Source organism: Mus musculus, chromosome 5 (assembly GCF_000001635.26).
Source record: "Mus musculus strain C57BL/6J chromosome 5, GRCm38.p6 C57BL/6J".
NCBI lineage: Eukaryota > Metazoa > Chordata > Mammalia > Rodentia > Muridae > Mus > Mus musculus.
In genome coordinates, this window is record NC_000071.6 from 32,571,228 (window position 1) to 32,591,212 (window position 19,985).

Consider the following 19,985-nt stretch of genomic DNA (forward strand, 5'->3'; position numbering starts at 1 on the left):
AACTAAAACTTTTAAGTTTTCACCCTTAAAACTGTAGGAATAAAATCACTTCTGTCCTCAAACCAGAACATTATTCTACATACATTCTATACACACTACATTGTGCTTTTATATATATGTGTGGGTTTCACGATCTTCTACATCTTATCTATTTTGTTGTTGTTTAAGACAGGGTCTCACTACCTAGTTCTGGCTGTCCTGGAACTCTGACACAAGAGTTCTGAAACTAAGGGCATGTGCCATCACACCCTGCCTACGTTTTTCTTTTGCAAGAGTTTGAGATCAGATAACATACACTCTTAGAAAAGACTCCAGAGGCCTGTAATTCAAAGCTCTCTGCATTGCAACCGTGGAGCCCAGAAAGTAGATCTTACACAACCACTCTCCAGCTCCTGAGATCCCTCCAGCCACCAGGAAGTCCTCCCAGACACCCGAGGCCCCTTGGGCCACCAGTTTCTCCTCTCTCCATTCAGCTGTTTGGTGTCTCCAATTTTAGGAAAATTGTCATACAGAGGAAAATGTAAATTGGTACTTAAAAACTAAAATGTACTAGTAATTTTGACATAGTCTGAATTCTTTTCCAAGAGGTCTTCACAGCTTTTCCAAGGGGGGAAGTCTTAGACAAAAGCAGTTTATGGGCTTGATGAATTTCAGCCCCAAAAAAAAGCTTAGCAGGAAATTTTGTTGCCAGGCATCTACCCTCTAAAGAGCGTCGCTGCTTTCAATCTAGCAGTAAGTGACAAAGTTCACTTTGCAATTATTTCCCAGGAAATACAAGAGCAACGGTCTCTCACGGTGTGGCACTGCCACCTTGTAGTCATAGCCAAAACCACAATCGGTGACCTCTGCTGGCTTTTTTGTTTTTTTTTTGTTTTTTTGTTTGTTTGTTTTTTTTTTTTTTTTTTTTTTTTTAGCTTTAAAACTGAAACAATGTCTAATTTATTACAGGAAATCCTCTTAGAGATCAGGAGCCATCTGTGCTAAACCTGAGACCAGGAACCTTCATGCTGATCAGAAACTCCATCATATCTTTTGCTTTCAATATTTCTATTATTCAAGTTACACCAGAACTCTGCCCACCTCATCCCACCCCATCCCACCCTACCCCACCTCACCACCGCAAGAAAATTGCAAGAAAAAAAAGAAAAGAAAAGAAATCATAAGCTGTAATTTTGACATTTCAACACCACATTTTACAAAAACCCTTATGAGGCAGAAATGAGAATACAAATATAAAACAAAGAAATACAGCACTTGTTTGGTATATACCAATTGATACCAAGGAGCCATTTGATTACATACAAGAAGGGAAATTGCACTTAATTTACAGGTTTACTTTACTGTTCATAAAATGCTAATCTTGAACTGTGTATCTGTGTGGGCACCTGAGCTTTGGATGTATGGCTAAGGACAGTGTAAGAAATAAAGTGTCACCCTTAAGGGCTGGAAATGTTGCTCAGTGGTTGAAGTTTGTTGAGCATCCTGAAGACCCTGGTTTTGATCCCAGAGCTGCATACCTGTATGACATGAAAGTTGAGTAAAACCATCTAAGGAAACAAAGACAACAGGTGGGGGAGGGAAGGGGAAGAGGGAATAATGGGTGTGGGAGATGTGCCCGACAAGTACTGTATGAAATGCCCTCGTGGGGACTGGTGAGAAGCTCAGTCAGTAGAGCGCTCATGGAGAAAACCAAGTGCTTAATGGTAACCCCAAATGGGAAGCCAAAGACAGGCAGGGCCCTAAAGCTCACCAGCCAGCCAGCCTAACCAAATTGGAGAGCTGCAGGCTTAGTGAGAGTTTCTGTCTAAAAAAATAAAAACAAACAAACAAACAAATAAAATTAAATTAAATTATAAAGGTACGGGGCTGAAGAGATAGCTCAGAGGGTAAGAGCTCTGACTATTCTTCAAGAGGTCCTGAGTTCAATTCCCAGCAACTAACTACACGGTGGCTCATAACTTTATATTATAATGGTAATGGGATCCAATGCCTTCTTCTAGTGTGTCTGAAGACAACTACAGTGTACTTGTATATATAAAATAAAATCTTTTTAAAAAGTAAAGCGTGGTTAAGGAAGGCACTGGACCTCAGCCTCTGGTCTCCACATGCATACTGACACACATACACAATCACACACACAGAAACAAAGAAGCAAAATGTCCTCAGTAACACACTACCATGTACAATGAAATATACACAATAAAATGTTAGAAGATATTTTATTGTAATAGTAGTATATGTATATCAATTTTTGAGAAATAAACTAATTTCAAAATACACCAAAACAGCCTCAATGTCTTCTCAAATATGCTCAAACACTGTCACTGAGAATTAATCCTCTTTTCTCATTGTCTTTCTCTTTTGAGCCGATTTGTGTGGCATAAGTTTTGGTTGCAGGGAGATTATGACCCTTTTTATTCAGAATATTCTGCATACCCTGTGAGCATTGCTGTTTCCCTGTCTTTTTCCCTCCCTGCCATAATGAAGCATCAGACTCTTTTGCTGAGCAGCCTAGTAGGGCAGGGAAGGAGAGGCCACCAAGCACGTGGTCTAAAGCACATTCTTTTTTCTACCTTGTATTTTTTTTTTTTTTTTTTTTTTTGCTGTCTTGTCATCTGTGTGCTTATTATCTCTAGGAAGGGCAATAGCTCTAGATTTACCAGTTGAACCTTAACTCTTGGGTTGGTCCGGGGTCTGCTTTTTATGCAGCAGGCCCACAGTCCTGGTTGCTAAGGAAACTTTTTCACTGCAAGAATGAAATTGAGGAGCCGGGCGTTGGTGGCACACACGCCTTTAATCCCAGCACTTTAATCCCAGAGGCAGGCGGATTTCTGAGTTCGAGGCCAGCCTGGTGTACAGAGTGAGTTCCAGGACAGCCAGGGCTACATAGAGAAACCCTGTCTCAGAAAAAAGAAAAAAAAAAAAACAAAAAAAAACAAAAACAAAAACAAAAACAAAAACAAAAAAAGAATGAAATTGAGGGCTGGAGATGGCTCAGCAGTTGAGCACCGACTGCTCTTCTGAAGGTCCTGAGTTCACATCCCAGCAACCACATGGTGGATCAATACCATCTGTAATGGAATGAGATCTGACTCCCTCTTCTGGTCTGTCTGAAAACAGCTACAGTGAACTTACATATAAGAATAAATAAATCTTTGGACCAGAGAGAGCGACAGAGGTCCCAAATTCAATTCCCAGCAACCACATGATGACTCACAACCATCTGTACAGACAGTGCACTCATATACATAAAATAAATACATAAATCTTGGGGGAAAAGAAGAGTGAAATTGAAGGTCACTGATGCGATTTGCCCATGATTCATACTGGCTTTTCATACATCTGAGTATTGTTTGAAAATTATATTGCATTCTTAAATGGCAGCCCAAACCCAGATTGTTTTAAAATAATCCAAGACACTAATAAATCAATCTGTTTGTTTGTTTGTTTGTTTTTGTTTTGTTGTTGTTTTTTCGAGACAGGGTTTCTCTATGTAGCCCTGGCTGTCCTGGAACTCACTCTGTACACCAGGCTGGCCTCGAACTCAGAAATCTGCCTGCCTCTGCCTCCCAAGTACTAGGATTAAAGGCGTGCTCCACCATCACCCAGCTAAAAAAATTAATCTTAATAGGCAGATTCTGTAGTCTGGCTGCAAGGTCAAAATTATGACAGCTCAAGCAAGATTTTCTAGATGTCTATAGAATTCCACATAGAGTACTTGTAGAGATAATCTCTTGTGCACTATGTAAAAACATTTACTTGCCAATAAAAATGCCTATGCAAATGAGCTAAGGGAGGAAATAAGAGATGGGAGTTCCAGCAGAGAGAGAATTCTGGGACACAGCAGTCCTGAAAAGATTCACCTCCAGGATGCTAGAAGGATGCTGAGACACTGAGACATGTTTGTCCCAGCATCCTGCATCATCCAACTCCAGACTACCTTTTTAGCAGTTTCATCAACACTTTCTTCCAGTGTAGCTTCAAAACAGCTAGCTAGATTGTCCAGTATCACAGCCTGGTGCAGTCAGGACTTCAGTTAAGCTTTGAACTTTCTCAGCATGAAGAAACAGAACATGCAGAGACAACCAGCTTTCTTAAGATTAACCAGTATCTCAATTTTCTTAGGGCCCCCACAAGGACATGACAACCCAAATCAGCAGGAAGCATTTTAAGAGAATGATGCACCATTCCGTAAAGATTGGGTGGATAGTTTTTGGTCGTTCAATGGATGATGGATGTTTATTGTTCTTTGAAGGCAGGGAAGCTGTTTACAAGTTGTAATGGTTTGGTCAGGGGGGAAATAAAACGAGGGAGGTTATAGATTCAGGGGTTTCTTTCTTTTTTTTTCTTTCCTCTTTCTTTCTCTCCTATCAAGTATTGGGGGGGAGGGGAAGGGAGGAAAGGGAATGAAAAGGAAAAAGGGGATATAGGAATAATACCAAAATAATAGGAATAAAGGGTAGATTATTGAATCTACTCTTAAACTATAGAGCTATAACTGGCCAAAAATCTTACATTGGTATAGATCTTTGTACATTGATACAGAATTAAGGTTATATTTTCTTACAACATATTATGTATCAACTCTTGTTTAAGGTATTATACCTAAAAATGCAATGTAAAGTTTTAGTCCTTTTATAAGTTGCCATTACAATCTCTTTAGGATAATTAAGAAATGCAAGTTAATAGTCATACAGTCAAACTTACAGTCATGTTAGATACTAATCTTGAAAGACCCACAATGTGAGGACTCCCCCACGTTCTGACTCAGGAGAGGCAACACCCCAAATCACTCACGAGAAACGGTCTTGCTGCAAACCGCAAGAGGCCTTTTATTCCAGGTGCGCTCTGGAATAAACCAGGGGTAGAGGACCATGTGGGCCCCGAGTATCTGGGAAAGGGAGTATTTAAAGAAAAAAAACACAACTCAAGAGGGTAGGGAGGGCGTTATTGGAAAATATCAAAATACCAGTTAAGAGTCGAGAAGAAGTGGAAGTCACAAGGCATAATACCTGGTAATTGTGAGGTTATTTCTCAAGACAGTTTCTATGAGCCTCTAACAATACAACATTTGCATAGAGGGTTCCAGCAACAGTCAGGGTGACTTTTTTTTTTTTTTTTGAACAAACACTCCCTGAACCCAGGAAGCAGGTGGGTGGAGGAATGTCACTATCTGTTTTATGATTAGAGTGCCTTGGAGCACTGAATCACAAAGGTCACATTCTCAAGCCTGGGCCTAAAGACTTTTTGTTTTTATGTTACACTTTTTCAGTCTAGTTAATTACAGTAAGCTGTTTTCAGAGTTGAACAGATAGTAAACAGCTGGAAACAAACAATTCAGATATTAGATAGATAGATAGATAGATAGATAGATAGATAGATAGATAGATAGATAATCTTCAAAAACCTCAGAGATCTACAGAATATGGCATTTAAAAAAAGATGCTTTATGAATAAAAGACATTTTGGCAGTGATACATGTCAGCTCCTGGCTGTCAGCACCCCCATTCTATTTCAAAGATGAAAAACATCAAAGAGCATCCTTATGGAGTTTACTTCAAATATGGCAAGCTAGTTACCAGACAGGAACTGCCCTGTCCTCAACTGCTCAAATGCTGTCCAAAATGGACAAAAGGGATGCAGGGAGGTCAACTATTAAGCTTTTCTAAGACAAGTCCTTTATAATTCCAGTTCACAGGAAAGTCTGTCAGATAATCTGAACCTGAGGCTGAAGATGAATGCTATAAGGTTATAGAGAAAAACTTGGAGGATTGTCTGGGGAACCAACTATCTCTGTCACTTCTATAGTTGAGGGAGCTGTTTGCCTGTACTTCCTGCATATTCAGGTAATATTTATCCCTTCTCAAGTCTCTGATGGGGTTAAAAACTAGCTAGTCTCACAATTAACCTTAAATAGTTTAGGATTTTTTTAAAAATGTTTTTAGATCTAAGAAGATATTTCTGGATTTACAAATACAAGTTTTCATGGAAAATGATTTTAAGTACAGAACTCTAAACAAGATAAGATCAATAATAGAGTACTTTCTCCAAAGTTGCCAAATACAAATGGGCAAGGCATTGTGAATGTAATTCTTACCTGATGATTTTCATTATTGTTCTTATCGTATATAACTTACTGTATATAATTTAGCATTGTAAGAGAAAGAGCCTTTTACTGGATTAAAAGGGAAAATGTAAAAAACAAAAACAAAAACAAAAACTCTCATACACTATGTAAAAGCATTCACCCGTCAATTAAAAAAAAAAAGCCTAGGGCTGGAGAGATGGCTCAGTGGTTAAGAGCACTGACTACTCTTCCAAAAGTCCTGAGTTCAATTCCCAGCAACCACATGGTGGCTCACAACCATCTGTAATGGGATCTGATATCAAAAGCTTCTGGTATGTACACTGAAGACAGCTACAGTGTACTATTATAAATAAAGTAAATAAATATTTAAAAAAAAAACCTATAGCCAATGAGCTAAGGGAAGAAATAGGAGGTAGAAGTTCTAGGAGAGAGAAAGAGGATTTCTGGGAAAGAGCAAGATGCAAGAGATTTGCTGTGAACTCCAAGGAGGAAGCAAGACATAAAACTGAGAAGAAGTCGGGTGTGGTGGCGCACGCCTTTAATCCCAGCACTTTAATCCCAGAGGCAGACAGATTTCTGAGTTTGAGGCCAGCCTGGTCTACAGAATGAGTTCCAGGACAGCTAGGGCTACACAGAGAAACCCTGCCTCAATAAACTGGAAAAAAAAAAACCTGAGAAGGTAACCAATCATGTGGCATACTCAGACTAGAATAAACTGGATTATTGACATATGAGCTAGTCAAAACATATATTCATGAAATATTAAATATCAGAGTCATTATTTCTGGGAACAAAGTGGCTGGGTTGCAGCCAACAGTAACAGAGACATAGTGCTGGACAGTAATTGAGAGTTCTACATCCTGATCTTCAGGGGAAAAGAGAGGGAGAGGGGGAGGGAGAGTGTAGCCTCCCTCAGCCCTGAAGCAGGCTGATCCAGACTTTGACCTTGCTGCCACTGAGAAGGAGATTAACTGTAGGAAGCCGCCCTCACATTCGCCGTTACAAGATGGCGCTGACATCCTGTGTTCTAAGTGGTAAACAAATAATCTGCGCATGTGCCAAGGGTAGTTTTCCACTACATGTGCTCTGCCTTCCCCGTGACGACAACTCGGCCGATGGGCTGCAGCCAATCAGGGAGTAATATGTCCTAGGCGGAGAATAATTCTCCTTAAAAGGGACGGGGTTTCGCCATTCTCTCTCTTGCACTCTTGCGCTCTGGCTCCTAAAGATGTAAGCAATAGAGCTCTTGCTCTCTTGCACTCTCTGGCTCCTGAAGATGTAAGCAATAAAGCTTTGCCGCAGAAGATTCCGGTTTGTTGCGTTCTTCCTGGCCGGTCGCGTGAATGCGTGTAAGAATTAACTAGGGTTATCCTTCTGACTTAGATGGCTCTTTTGTTCTGTCACCTGCCACTGCTCTCTCCAAGCCTCTGCTACCTGCTGAGAAGCCCCTGAGACATTCCAGAGGAACATCCTATTCTGCACATCATCCCCTACAGGCTGGCTCCAGACACCAAGAATGGACTGGTATGGGATGGGCCTTCCCCTTTTATAAGCAGACTCTCTTAGTAAACTGGTGGGCCTTGAACAGAATCATGTCTTGGTCTCTTTCAGCCCCAGCCTGCCTCCCAGGTGTACCTGGTTCAAGTAGGCTGCAGGCCGGCATACGACAGGAGAGGGAGAGGGGAGGAAGAGAACTGGGCCCTGGGTCTGGCCTGGCTTGGCTTTGAGTATTTTAAACCCCAAAACCTAAACCTTTATGGCATATTTCCTTTGACAAGACCATACCTAGCCCAATAAGGTCAAACCTCCCTAGTGACCAAGCATTCAGATCTATGAGCCTGTGGGGGCCATTCTTATCCAAACCACCACAGTTGTTTGTACACAAAGTGAAATCTCAGAGGGAATTACTTTAAGAGACCATAAGGTTAGAGACTGCCATCAAAAAGCATGTCAAAGACAGCTCAGGAGTCACACAAAATACATGAGACTCAAGCAGAAGCTGATAAGAACACAGTCAAAGGAAAATTTGAGATCTCTTCCTTAGGGAACTTTCTGTTGAAGAGTCTCATTAGAAACCACTCTGGTGGTGTGATGAAGGGTGGGAGAAAGTTTCAAGACTTCACCTGAGCCCTGAGATTCAAGATGCACTTTCTTCATACAAACAATGCCAAGAATAAGTATTCTCTCTGGTTTATAGACTCTGGAATTGTAACCAAGATTTAACTGTTGAAAAGTATCTGATTTTGTCCTTTATGGAGTGAGTCAGAATGACAAAAAAATTAATCACATAACTACGGCAGAGAATGATATGAGATGAGGCTTTTGATGTGGGCTGAAGGGTTGCTTTGTCTAACCCAAATGGATCATAAGAAAAAAAATTATTTCCCAGGCATAGTGGTACAGACCTGTAATCAGGATGTTGAAGAAGAAGCATGAATTTGAGGTCAGTCTCAAATATAATTTTTTGTTGTTTGCGTATTACCCCTTTTGCAATGGAAGTCATTGGGAGACTTTTTTTAATGTTAAGAACATCCTGAACACTGAGGGTGTAGTTCAGTAGTAAAGAATTTGCCTAGCACATAGGACACTCTGTGTGTGTGTGTGTGTGTGTGTGTGTGTGTGTGTGTATCCATGTATATATGTATGTTAACATATGTAGGTACATTTGTGTATGCAGGTGTATATGAAGGCCAGAGTTTAACATCATATGTCTTCTTTAATAATTTTCTACCTTGTATCATAAGGTAGGATTTCTCACTTGAACTCAGAGCTTGTCTATTCACTTTGACAGTAAATTCCCCTATCTCCACTTTCAAGTGCTAGGATTTCAGGAGGGCTGTCACTTCTTCCTAACATTCAACAGAGTGCTGCCATCTAAACTCCATCCTCCCTAAGCTATCACCCCAGCCCCACCAGTACTTTATTTTATAAGCTGGAGAGATGACTCAGAACTCAGCAATTAAGAATATAAACTGGGGCTGGGGAGATAGCTGAGTGGTTAAGAGCACCGACTGCTTTTCTGGAAGTCCTGAGTTCAAATCCCAGCAACTACATGGTGGCTCATAACCATCTGTAATGAGATCCGATGTCCTCTTCTGGTGTGTCTGAAGACAGCTACAGTGTACTTACATATAATAAATATATAAATCTTTGGGCCAGAGCAAGAAGGAGAAAAGAAGAAAAAAAAAAGAACATATATTGATCTCAAAGAGGACCCGAGTCTGGTTCCCAATACCCATATCCAGTACCTCACAACCATCTATAACTCCAGCTCCATGGGATCTTATGCTCTCTTCTAGCCTCCATTAGCATAACAATCTCACACACACACAAACCCATTCACACACACGTATACATATAATTTAAAATAAAATAAAATCATAGCCAGGCATGGTGGTGAAAGACCCACAACGTGAGGACTCCCCCACGTTCTGACTCAGGAGAGGCGACACCCCAAAATCACCCACAAGAAACCGTCTTGCTGCAAATTGCAAGAGGATTTTTATTCAAGAGCGCTCTCGGGCCCACGGTCATACACCATGCAGGGGTAGAGGACCGTGGCGCCCCAAGTAGCTGGGTAAGGGGGTATTTAAAGGAAGAAACCACAACTCAAGGAAGTGGGGAGGGCGTTGTTGGAAGATACCAAAGATACCAGTTAAGAGTCACAAGGAAGTGTAAAGTTACAAGAGTCACAAGGAATACCTGGTAATTGTTAACTCTCAAGACAGCTTCTAAGAGCCTCTAACAATAGCACATTTGCATTGCAGGTTCTGGTAATGGCCAGGGTGACTTTCTTTGAATAAGCACTCTTTGAATCCAGGAAGCGGGTGGGTGGAGGAATGTCGCTATCTATTTTATGATTAGCATACCTTTACAAAGGCCACATTCCCAAGCCTGGGCCTAAAGGCCTAGAATTCTGTTTTTACTTTGTTATACTTTCATTGGTGCATGCCTTTAATCCCAGCACTTGGGAGACAGAGGCAGGCAGATTTCTGAGTTCGAGGCCAGCCTGGTCTACAAAGTGAGTTCCAAGACAGCGAGGGCTATACAGAGAAACCCTGTCTCAAAAAACAAAAACAAAAACAAAAAAATTTAAAAGTTGCATGCTTATTTTCTAGTATAAACTGAGCTAGCTACAGTTTATGCTTTACACTGTTTCAGTTTAGTCAGGTAAATATTCTGTGAGAGTCCAACATGTCTGGTCCCTGTTCTAGTCTTTGGAAATATAACTATTTAGCAAGATATATGCCAAGCCCACGACCAGCCTGAATTTTATGCCTGAATAATTTTTAAAAGACAGCCCTTCTGGGAGCAAATATAGAAAAACTAGATTTTAGCCCATTCTTCCACCTCAGCTAGAGCTTCCCTGCACAGTGCACAATGTGTGTATATAAATAGCCATAGTCTCTAAACAATGAGTTGACCTCAAAGGACTTACCTTTGTTTTTATTTGTTTTGTTTGTTTGAGACAGGGTTTCTCTGTATAGCTCTGGCTGTCCTGGAACTCACTTTGTAGACCAGGCTGGCCTCAAACTCAGAAATCTGCCTGCCTCTGTCTCCCAAGTGCTGGGACTAAAGGCGTGCGCCACCACTGCCCGGCAGGACTTACCTTTTAGTGAAGGCAGAAAAAACAATAACCAAGCTGTGGTAGTTTGGATGAGAATTGTCCTCATAGGCTCATATGTTTGAGTACTTGTTCCCCAGCAGGAAAAGATGTGCCACTGATGGGAGGAAGTCAGGCTCTAAAGTTCCAAAAGCCCATGCCATTCCCTCTTAGCTTTCTGTGCTTCATAGTTGTGTCTCAAGATGTAAGTTGTCAGATATTACTCCAGCACCACTTTTGCCTGTCAGCTTCCATGTCCCCCTGAAAGAAAATAAACTTGAGACCTGTGATTCATGTAATTTATGTCAAATAGCCCAAAGAGTTGTTTGTGAGCTTTGAAACCTGGGGTTGAGAACATAGCAGAACAGGCCAGGACATGCCTGGGCAGGCCCGTCGTTAAGACATTCCTGAGGCTGCTTGGCCATAAAGATAAAGAGAATGACATGACCGGACTGGCCCGGTGCCTCTCTATCTCCCACCCTTCTGACCTAAGTTAAATGTTAAACAGGCTGCTGATGTTTAAATGGACCAATCATGTGAAACCACACCAATTCCTCCCCAAGTCCCAGCCCCTTTTCTATAAAAACCCCTAGCTTCCAAGCCTCGTGGTCGAATCCACTGTCTCCTGTGTGAGATATGTTTCGACCTGGAGCTCCACCATTAAAACTACCTCATGTTTTTACATCAAGGCATTCTGTTCTGTTCGTGATTCTTGGGTGCACGCCGAATCAGGAATTGAGTGGGGGTTTCCCCACTAGGTTCTTTCACCCCACCATTATGGATGGACATGGACTCTACTCCTCTGAAATGTGAAGCCCCAATTTCTTCTACAAGTTGCCTTTGTCATGTTTTCTTACTGGGGAAATGAAGAGAAGAAAACTGTGGGCAGCATCAGGGTTGGGGTTAGAAAGGGTTGGAAAGGCTTAACTCTAAGAAGCATCAGAGAACAAGAGCTGCCCCTCCAAACAGCCAGGTCCCTGGGACTGAATCTGTCCCTTGCTGTTCATTTAACCTCTCTGAGGGTTGCATTCCTCTTGTCAAATAGAAGTGCAAATTATCTATTTCATCATATTGAGCAAAGTATTCCATGAGAAAATTGATGCAAACTTGTAATATCTGGCACTTCTTTGGAGCTTACCACATATGCACACATAGCAAGCTCATAGTTCCCTGAAATGTAAACTGAGAAGGACTAGATGAGAGTCTGAAGACTCATGTCAGAATTGAAGAAACAGCTGAAGGATGAAGATGGCCAGTGTCTTAGTTAGGGTTTTACTGCTGTGAACAGACACCATGACCAAGGCAAGTCTTATAAAAAAAAAAAACAACATTTACTTGGGGCTGGCTTACAGGTTCAGAGGTTCAGTCCATTATCATCAAAGAGGGAGCATGGCAGTATCCAGGCAGGCATGACGCAGGAGGAGCTGAGAGTTCTATGTCTTCATCCAAAGGCTGCTAGTGGAAGACTGACTTCCAGGCAACTAGGGTGAGGATCTTATACCCACACCCACAGTGACACACCTACTCCAACCAGGTCACACCTATTCCAACAAGGCCACACCTTCAGATGGTGCCACTCCCTGGTCCAAGGATATACAAACCATCACAGCCAGTCACAGCAAATTTCCAAGAGGGGTCAAGGAGGAGGAGGAGCCAGAAAATCAACCATTGACTTTGCCAATGATTACTCTATCAAGAATAGCTTCAGCATGTGGTGGAAACATTGTGACTAACACTTGAGGAAACAAAGAACTGAATTTACTCTGAGATGAGGTTCAGCTAGGGAAGGAAAAGAGACCTCCACTAAAGTGGAGAATAGAACTACATTTACTTATTGTTCCGAAGTCAGATCTCTTAAGCATGGTCACTTTTCCACCAGTAGGGAGGAGACATACTCATTGATTTACAAAATGGGAGGGTAGAGGTTATAGAACTTAGAACCCAGATAAAGGAAACGAAACATACCTTTTGTTGTAAGACAATGTGAAGATTTAAATAAAAAATGGCCTCAAAGACTCTTAGGGAGTGGCATTATTGGAGGTAGTGCCCTTGTTGGAGGAAGTAGGTGGGGGGGAGGTATGCTCTGAGGTTCAGATTCTCAAGCTGGGCCCAGTATTTTACTCTCTTCCTGCTGCCTGTTCATCCAAATGTAGTGAAAGACCTCTGAAGGGAGACCCTCACTCAAGTCTTGGGATAATAGCAGACCCCCAAGAACTCACAAGAGACAAAACTTGATGCAAACCACACGAGGCTTTATTCAGGGAAAGCCAGAGCTCTGGGGACGACTCATATCCCACACAGGGGTAGAGGAGTCGACCCCAAGGGGAAAGGGGTCCCAGTTTTTATAGGTCCTCAAGGGGGAAAGGAGAAGGAGGGAGTAGGGGATTTCCAGATCTAAACAATGTCTATTCTAAAATGATTGATTTCTTCAGAAATGGGTATGGGAGGGAAACAAGGAAAGAGTCTAATGAAGGTGCAGTAACTCCGCATTGGCCCTGACTGTGGTTGCTGGGGAGATTTTCTGACTCCCCAGCAACCAATATCACAAACACCTGCCAGTGAGGTGCAGCAGTGGGCACACACATGGGTTCAAGGAACAGCCAGAACATTGGCAGACACACGGGTTCTATGAGTGGCCAGAGCATTGTACACCTCTATTTTTCTAAATCAGTGAAGCTAGTTCTGCTAACAATGAAATCTATTTTGCCAATTTCAGGACTTCTGTGACCTTTTACATTCTGTCAGGATCTTTCAGTAGAACTCTCTCAGCTACCACTCTGTGCCATATCTGCCTGCATGCCACCATGCTTCCTACTGAAAGACCCACAATGTGAGGACTCCCCCACGTTCTGACTCTGGAGAGGTGACACCCAAAATCACTCACGAGAAACAGTCTTGATGCAAATCGCAAGAGGACTTTTATTCCAAGAGCTCTCTGGGGCCCACAGTCGTACACCATGCAGGGGTAGAGGACTGTGTGGGCCCCGAGTAGCTGGGAAAGGGGGTATTTAAAGGAAGAAACCACAACTCAAGGGGGTTAGGGAGGGTGTTGTTGGAAAATACCAAAAATACCAGTTAAGAGTCACAAGGAAGTGGAAAGTCAAGACAGTTTCTATGAGCCTCTAACAATAGCACATTTGCATAGCAGGTTTCAGCAAAGGTCAGGGTGGGTCAGGGTGACTTTCTTTGAATAAACACTCCTTGAACCCAGGAAGCGGGTGGGTGGAGGAATGTCACTATCTGTTTTATGATTAGCATGCCTTGGAGCATTGAGTCACAAAGGTCACATTCTCAAGCCTGGGCCTAAAGGCCTAGGGTTTTTTTGTTTTGTTTTGTTTTTATATTGCACTTTTTCACTACAATGACTAAACCTCTGAACTATAAGCCAATCCTAATTAAGTGTTTTCTTCTAAGAGCTGCCCTGGTCATGGTGTCTCTTCATAGTGTAAGGATCCAAAATCATTGAAGAAAGACCCCAGGCTCAAATAGCATGCAAAGACAAGGAGTGTTTATTCTGCAGAAGCAACCAATATGCGGGGTCAATCAGTCTCCAAAATGGCAACCCTAGACAAAGGTACACAAGGCCTTGTTATAGGGAACAGGGTAACTCTCTAGAAGGATTAGGTAATCTAAAATTTCATTGGTGCTAAGGGGTCACAAGGTGGTCAGTGCTCTGTACTCCTATGTAATGAACATTTAACCATAGGATGAGATAGGACTGACTGTCAGCACAGATGACCCATTCTGAGACAAGATATTTTCCCATGTTTGTGGTTATCCCCAGGATGTTCTTTGGGAGGGGGTTTTATGACCTTGTTTCTGGATTTCATGGCCTGTTCCTGGAGCTAGTGCCCTATGGCTTTCTTTTTGAAATCAGGCCTGGTCCTTAAATGGAAACAAATGGGGTTTATGCTATCCTTTCAATAGCAATAGAAACCTTGAATAAGACAGACATGAAAATATGGAGCTGGGCAGTGGTGGTGCATGCCTTTAATCCCAGCACTTGGGAGGCAGAGGCAGGTGGATTTCTGAGTTAGAGGTCAGCCTAGTATAGAATGAATTCCAGGACAACCAAGGCTACACAGAAAAACCCGGGTCTCAAAAAAAAAAAAAAAAAAAGAAAGAAAGAAAGAAAGAAAAGGAAAAGAAAAGAAAAGAAAAGAAAAGAAAAAGAAAATATGAATGGGGACTGGAGAGATGGCTCAGTGGTTAAGAGCACCAACTGTTCTTCCAGAGGTCCTGAGTTCAATTCCCAGCAATCACATGGTAACTCACAACCATCTGTAATGGGATCTAATGTCCTCTTCTGGTGCATCTGAAGAGAGCAATGGTGTTATACTCATATGCATAAAATAAATAAACCTTTAACAAAAAAAGAAAATATGGATGAATATTTGTGATGGTTAATCTTCGTTGGCAATTTCACTGGATTTTAAATACAACTAGGAAACACACTTCTGGATATAGTTGTAACAGTTTTCTGAGGAGTCTAACTACAGAACTACAGAGAGGATATTTATTCTGAATGCAGGCAGGACTATCCCATAGACAGGGTCCTGGATTGTGTGAAAAAGAAAGAAAGAAAGAAAGAAAGAAAGAAAGAAAGAAAGAAAGGAGGGAGGGAGGGAGGGAGGGAGGGAGGGAGGGAGGGAGGGAGGGAGGGAGGGAGGAGCACCAGTGTTCATTTCTCTCTTCCTCTAGACTGAAGATGCATGTGATCAGCTCCCTCAAGCTCCTTCCATCCTGCTGCCTCACCAGGATGACCTGTACCTCGAACTGTGAGGCAGAATAACCTTCCCTTCCTTAAACTGCTCATTTCATGTGTGTGTCACTGCCATGAGAAGAGTGGTGAATGCAAAGGTAAATTTGATAAACTCTTAAGAAAACAAGTATATGGTTTGAATTCTCATGATCTACCATATGCTGTTATCAGATATAAGCCTAAGAGGCAAGAATTTTAGTGGTAGAATTACAAGACTAACTTGTAGAATGCAAGCCTGGGTGATAGCTTGGTATCAGATTATAATAAATTCTGGATAGTATAATTTATTTTTAAAGATTTATTGTTATTTTGTGTGTTTAGATCTTGCCTGCATTTATATCTGTGATCCAACTGTGTACAGTGCTTGTGGGGGCCCCTTAAAAAAGGGCATCAACCCTGGAACTGGAGTAATTAATGACTTAATTGCCATGTAGGTACTGAGAACAAAACTTGACATCTCTGCAAGAGCATCCAGTACTCCTAACTGCTGAGCCATCCCTTTAGCTGTAATTTCTTTTTTCTTTTTTTTCCCCCTTTGGATTTGTTGTTTTGTTTTGTGTTTGTTTGCTTTGGTTTTTTGTTTGTTTGTTTTTAAGACAAGGGTTTTCTGTGTAGCTCTGGCTATCTAAGAACTTGCTTTGAAGACCAGGCTGGCCTCAAACCATCTGTCTGCCTCTGCCTCTGCCTCCCAAGTGCTGAAATTAAAGGCAATTGCCACACCCCCATGACCCCTCCCCACCCCCACTCCCCCACCCCCATTCCCAGTTTAAAATTTGAAGCTCAGACTAAAAAATTGAAGGAGTAAAATACTTCTAAGTATAAAGGAACCAGAACTCTTCCAAACAGTTCTAAAGCTAACTTTTTCGAGGGTAAATTTTTAAACTGAAATTTTTCTAACAACAAAAACAAAACAAAACAAAAAACTCAACAACAACAACTTGTGAATGCTAAGAATTCACAAGAAGAATACAGTTCCTGGCCAAAAGCCTTGCATCTCTGTTCAAGGTTTAACTGAAAGAAAACTTGCCTCTGACGTCTGCTTTAGTCAGTTTGTTTTGTGACAGCCTTTATTGCAGATGCCCCTGTGCCCTTGGATAGGAAATTCATAATCCAAGGCCATTTCCAGAAAATTGTTCTGAGAAACCCTCAGAATCAGACATTTGACTCATCAATATCAATAATCATCTATCTTAAAGGTCATTTTAAATTAAGAGTCTGTCATGGCTTATTGTAAAGTGACCCTGACCTCATCTCTGCTCAGCAAGGGCTATTAAGTAGCACACATGCATCAGAGCATTTCATAACTGCATTGGGAGATGTGTGAGCTGTATCTAAATATGAATATGGAGTCATTTTCAAGGTCTTTGTTTCAATAAAGAAGAAGCCTAATTGAAGTAAGTGGATTCCAAAGAAGTTTTGGCCACTGTTAAAGGACTTCTCTCCAATGGGCCAAGCAGACCATAAATTATTCACGTGAGTTATTCTGATTTTCCTGATGAAATTCTGGCTACGGTACCATATCCAGCTCACTCACAATCTGTTCTAACAAGAGACCACTCTTATCCTGGATAGAGCTTCACCTCCTTGAGACCCAGCTTCCAAGAGCCTGGCAGAACTTCATGACAATACTATTTCTTTACGCCACAAGGTGGCACCCGCAAACTTCCTCAGCGCTGAACAGCCTGGTGGCTAAATTCCCACCCTTGGAGACTCTATTAAATAAAGGGATGTCAGAGAAAGATCATCTAATCCAATTTGCCAATGTTGCAAATGAACACACTGAAACCAAAAGAACATAAATGACCTATTCTGAGTCACACTTGTAGTTCAGAGGAGGCATGATGCAAGTTCAAATTCTCAAACCCACATTCATTTCATCAAGAAGCAGTGCTTTCCAAAGCAAAATAATACACTATTTTTTTTCTAACAGTCTTACAAATACAATCTACTTCCACTTTTCCTCCAGTCACCCTCCATCAGGAGCCAATCTGATAGAATTGGCCTTGAAGCATTGCTGAATAACCACAGAAGATTCTCAAACAAGTTTGAAAATGATTGATAGGTGGAATAGCTGAAGTAGGAGTCCTAACACATGTTTGTCACCCTGACTGTCCCTTCTCCCAGGGCCCCATTGTATGTCCATCTAAACTACCGATGGAATTGCACAGGAATCCTTAGTTCAGATACCTGGAACCCTTCATGACTTCCGAGTCTAACAATCCTACCCTGGCCCAAAATTAAATTAGCCTTCGTCATGGTTGCACTTGGCCCTCTTTGGCCACTTGATCTTCAGCCCTATTTTCAGTCTAATGGCCCTCCTCTGCTTCTTCTGCTGCTGAATTATGCAAAGGAAATCAAACAGAAACTGCTTGCTTTTGCTATAAAACTGTGCCCAGTTTTCACTGACCCTGACCCTTATCAACAGCTACTTTGCAGTTCTGGTGGCCCACATCCTACAGAGGATGCTCTGCCATCAAGCCCTGTCCTTGTTTCTGTTGTTGCTGACTCAAACCAGAAACAGTTACCAGGTGTTGTTCTGGAAAAGTCCATATGCTAATTCATCGTAGTCTTTACAAAGATCCTACAAAGCTTGGAAGGGAAAAAAAAATCCCCATTTTGAAAATAAGAATCTTAGGCATAGAGATCAAGAGCTGGGGAATGGCAGAAGAAATAGAATTTTAGTCTAGGAGATCTATCTCCAAAGCCATATTCTTTGTCAAAAATGTGTGTAGCCTCCAATAGCTATGCTGGAAGCTTTCCTTAGAAAGCAGAAGCCTGGCCATTAAGACTCTCCATTCCTAATGACGTATTTATATGCCCACTGTATTTGTTACTTTCTCAAGCCCTTCCATTCTCACCCATCTATCTAATGATTTGTTTATATTCCTACCAGATTTATTACTTTCTCAAGTCCCTCCATTCCACTCTATATCATGACTTATCAACATTCCCAAGGCATTTGTTTGTTTGTTTGGTTTGGTTTTGGTTTTTTGTTTGGTTGGTTTGGTTTGGTTTGGTTTGGTTTGGGTTTTGCTGTGACAAAATAGTTAGCAAACACAGCTCCAGGGTTTACCGTGGCTCAGGGTTTAAGAGGGGACACTATCATAGTAAGGTAGCTGGCTGCCCACACTGAGCGAGGAAACAAAATCCAAACCGGAAATGACAGTAAAATTTAAAACTCTCAAGGTACACCCACTTCCTCAAGTAAAACTCTACTTCCTAAAGATTCCATGACCTTCAAAACCATGCCATCAGTTGAGGACTGAGCATAACAAATTTTACATTCAAACCACACCACTAGCCATCCTTCAGACATTTTCCTTACCCAATTTGTTTGTTGTGGGATCTTTGTTCTGAAGTGTAGAAATGGAACCCAGGCCTGGGGCATCATGGAGCACCCCTGGCCCCTCTACCAACAGTTTTGATCCCAAATTCTCTTTTCCAGTGATGCCTCCTTTATTTCTTGTGTGGGAAATACTCTATAAAGGTTTCTGATAAAACTTCACTTACAAACCTCAATGACTGTCCCTTGGTCCCTGTCCTTTCTCAATGGAAGCTTCTTTCTCTTATCTTCCACTGCATATTTATCTTTTCTGTGCTTTTACAACAGAGTTTCTCACTTGCTACTTTGTTTTTAATGGGTTGATCTATTTTGTAATTGACAGATAATTGTGCATATTTATGAAAATTATCTGATTAATTTGGTGTATGTGTATATTTTATAATGATCAATTTGGGCTAGTCAAGCTGTCCATCATCTCAAACATCTATCATTTCCTTCTGATGAGAACTTTGAAAACTCTCTCATCTAATGTTGATAACTGTAACTACATTGTGTAATAGAACAAGAGAACTATCTAAGCATTCACTTTGGATACACTCCAAACTTGCCTTTTTTTTTCTTTCTTTTTTTTTTTTTTTTCAGTGTAGATGTTTGAACCTATCCATAGACCCAAGGGTTTGCAGTTTTTCAAATCTCTGCAGGTGATTTACCTGTATTCCAGGATTAAAAATATGAAACAGGCTTGGTAGTGGTGGCACACATTCTTTGAGGAGGCAGAGTCAGGCAACTCCTGACTTAGACTCTGTGAGTTCAAAGCTGGCCTGGTCTACAGAGCAAGTTCCAGGACAGCCAAGACAATACAGTAAAACTTTGTCTCAAAAAATCAAAACAAGCAAAAAGAATATAAAACAGGCGCAAAAGACAAATGAAATGATTTTACTTTAATGGGGTGCCCTGAGCCCTGAAACTCAGAGACAGGAGGCAAAACAAATGGCTACTCGGGCCAGTCCTGACCTTGATGCCTTGACTGTTTTCTCACCTGAAGTGACTTTCTCTTCCTTCTTGCCTGGCTCAATCCCATTGGTTTCTAAGGTTCAGTTCCTGGGGCTGAATGAAGTAAATTCTTGCTTTGTTTATCCTCCTCCTCCTCCTCCTTCTCCTCCTTTTCTCCTTCTCCCTGTCCCCCCCCCTCATTAAGACTCCTGAAGCAGAGATGAGAGATAGGAGGATCATCAGTCAATGCATGCTA

At 41.5% G+C, this 19,985-nt stretch overlaps 1 long non-coding RNA gene across 1 annotated transcript in view; it reads right to left on the reverse strand.

The window, feature by feature from the left end:
* Positions 1–12,159, reverse strand: part of Gm15614 (predicted gene 15614) — a 76,203-nt gene extending 64,044 nt beyond the window's left edge. The window contains exons 1-2 of the long non-coding RNA NR_168094.1: positions 12,042–12,159; positions 10,698–10,952 (exon numbers count right to left, since the gene is read on the reverse strand). This is a non-coding gene — a long non-coding RNA (predicted gene 15614). The remainder of the gene's footprint in view (positions 1–10,697; positions 10,953–12,041) is intronic.
* Positions 12,160–19,985: the final 7,826 nt, after the last annotated feature.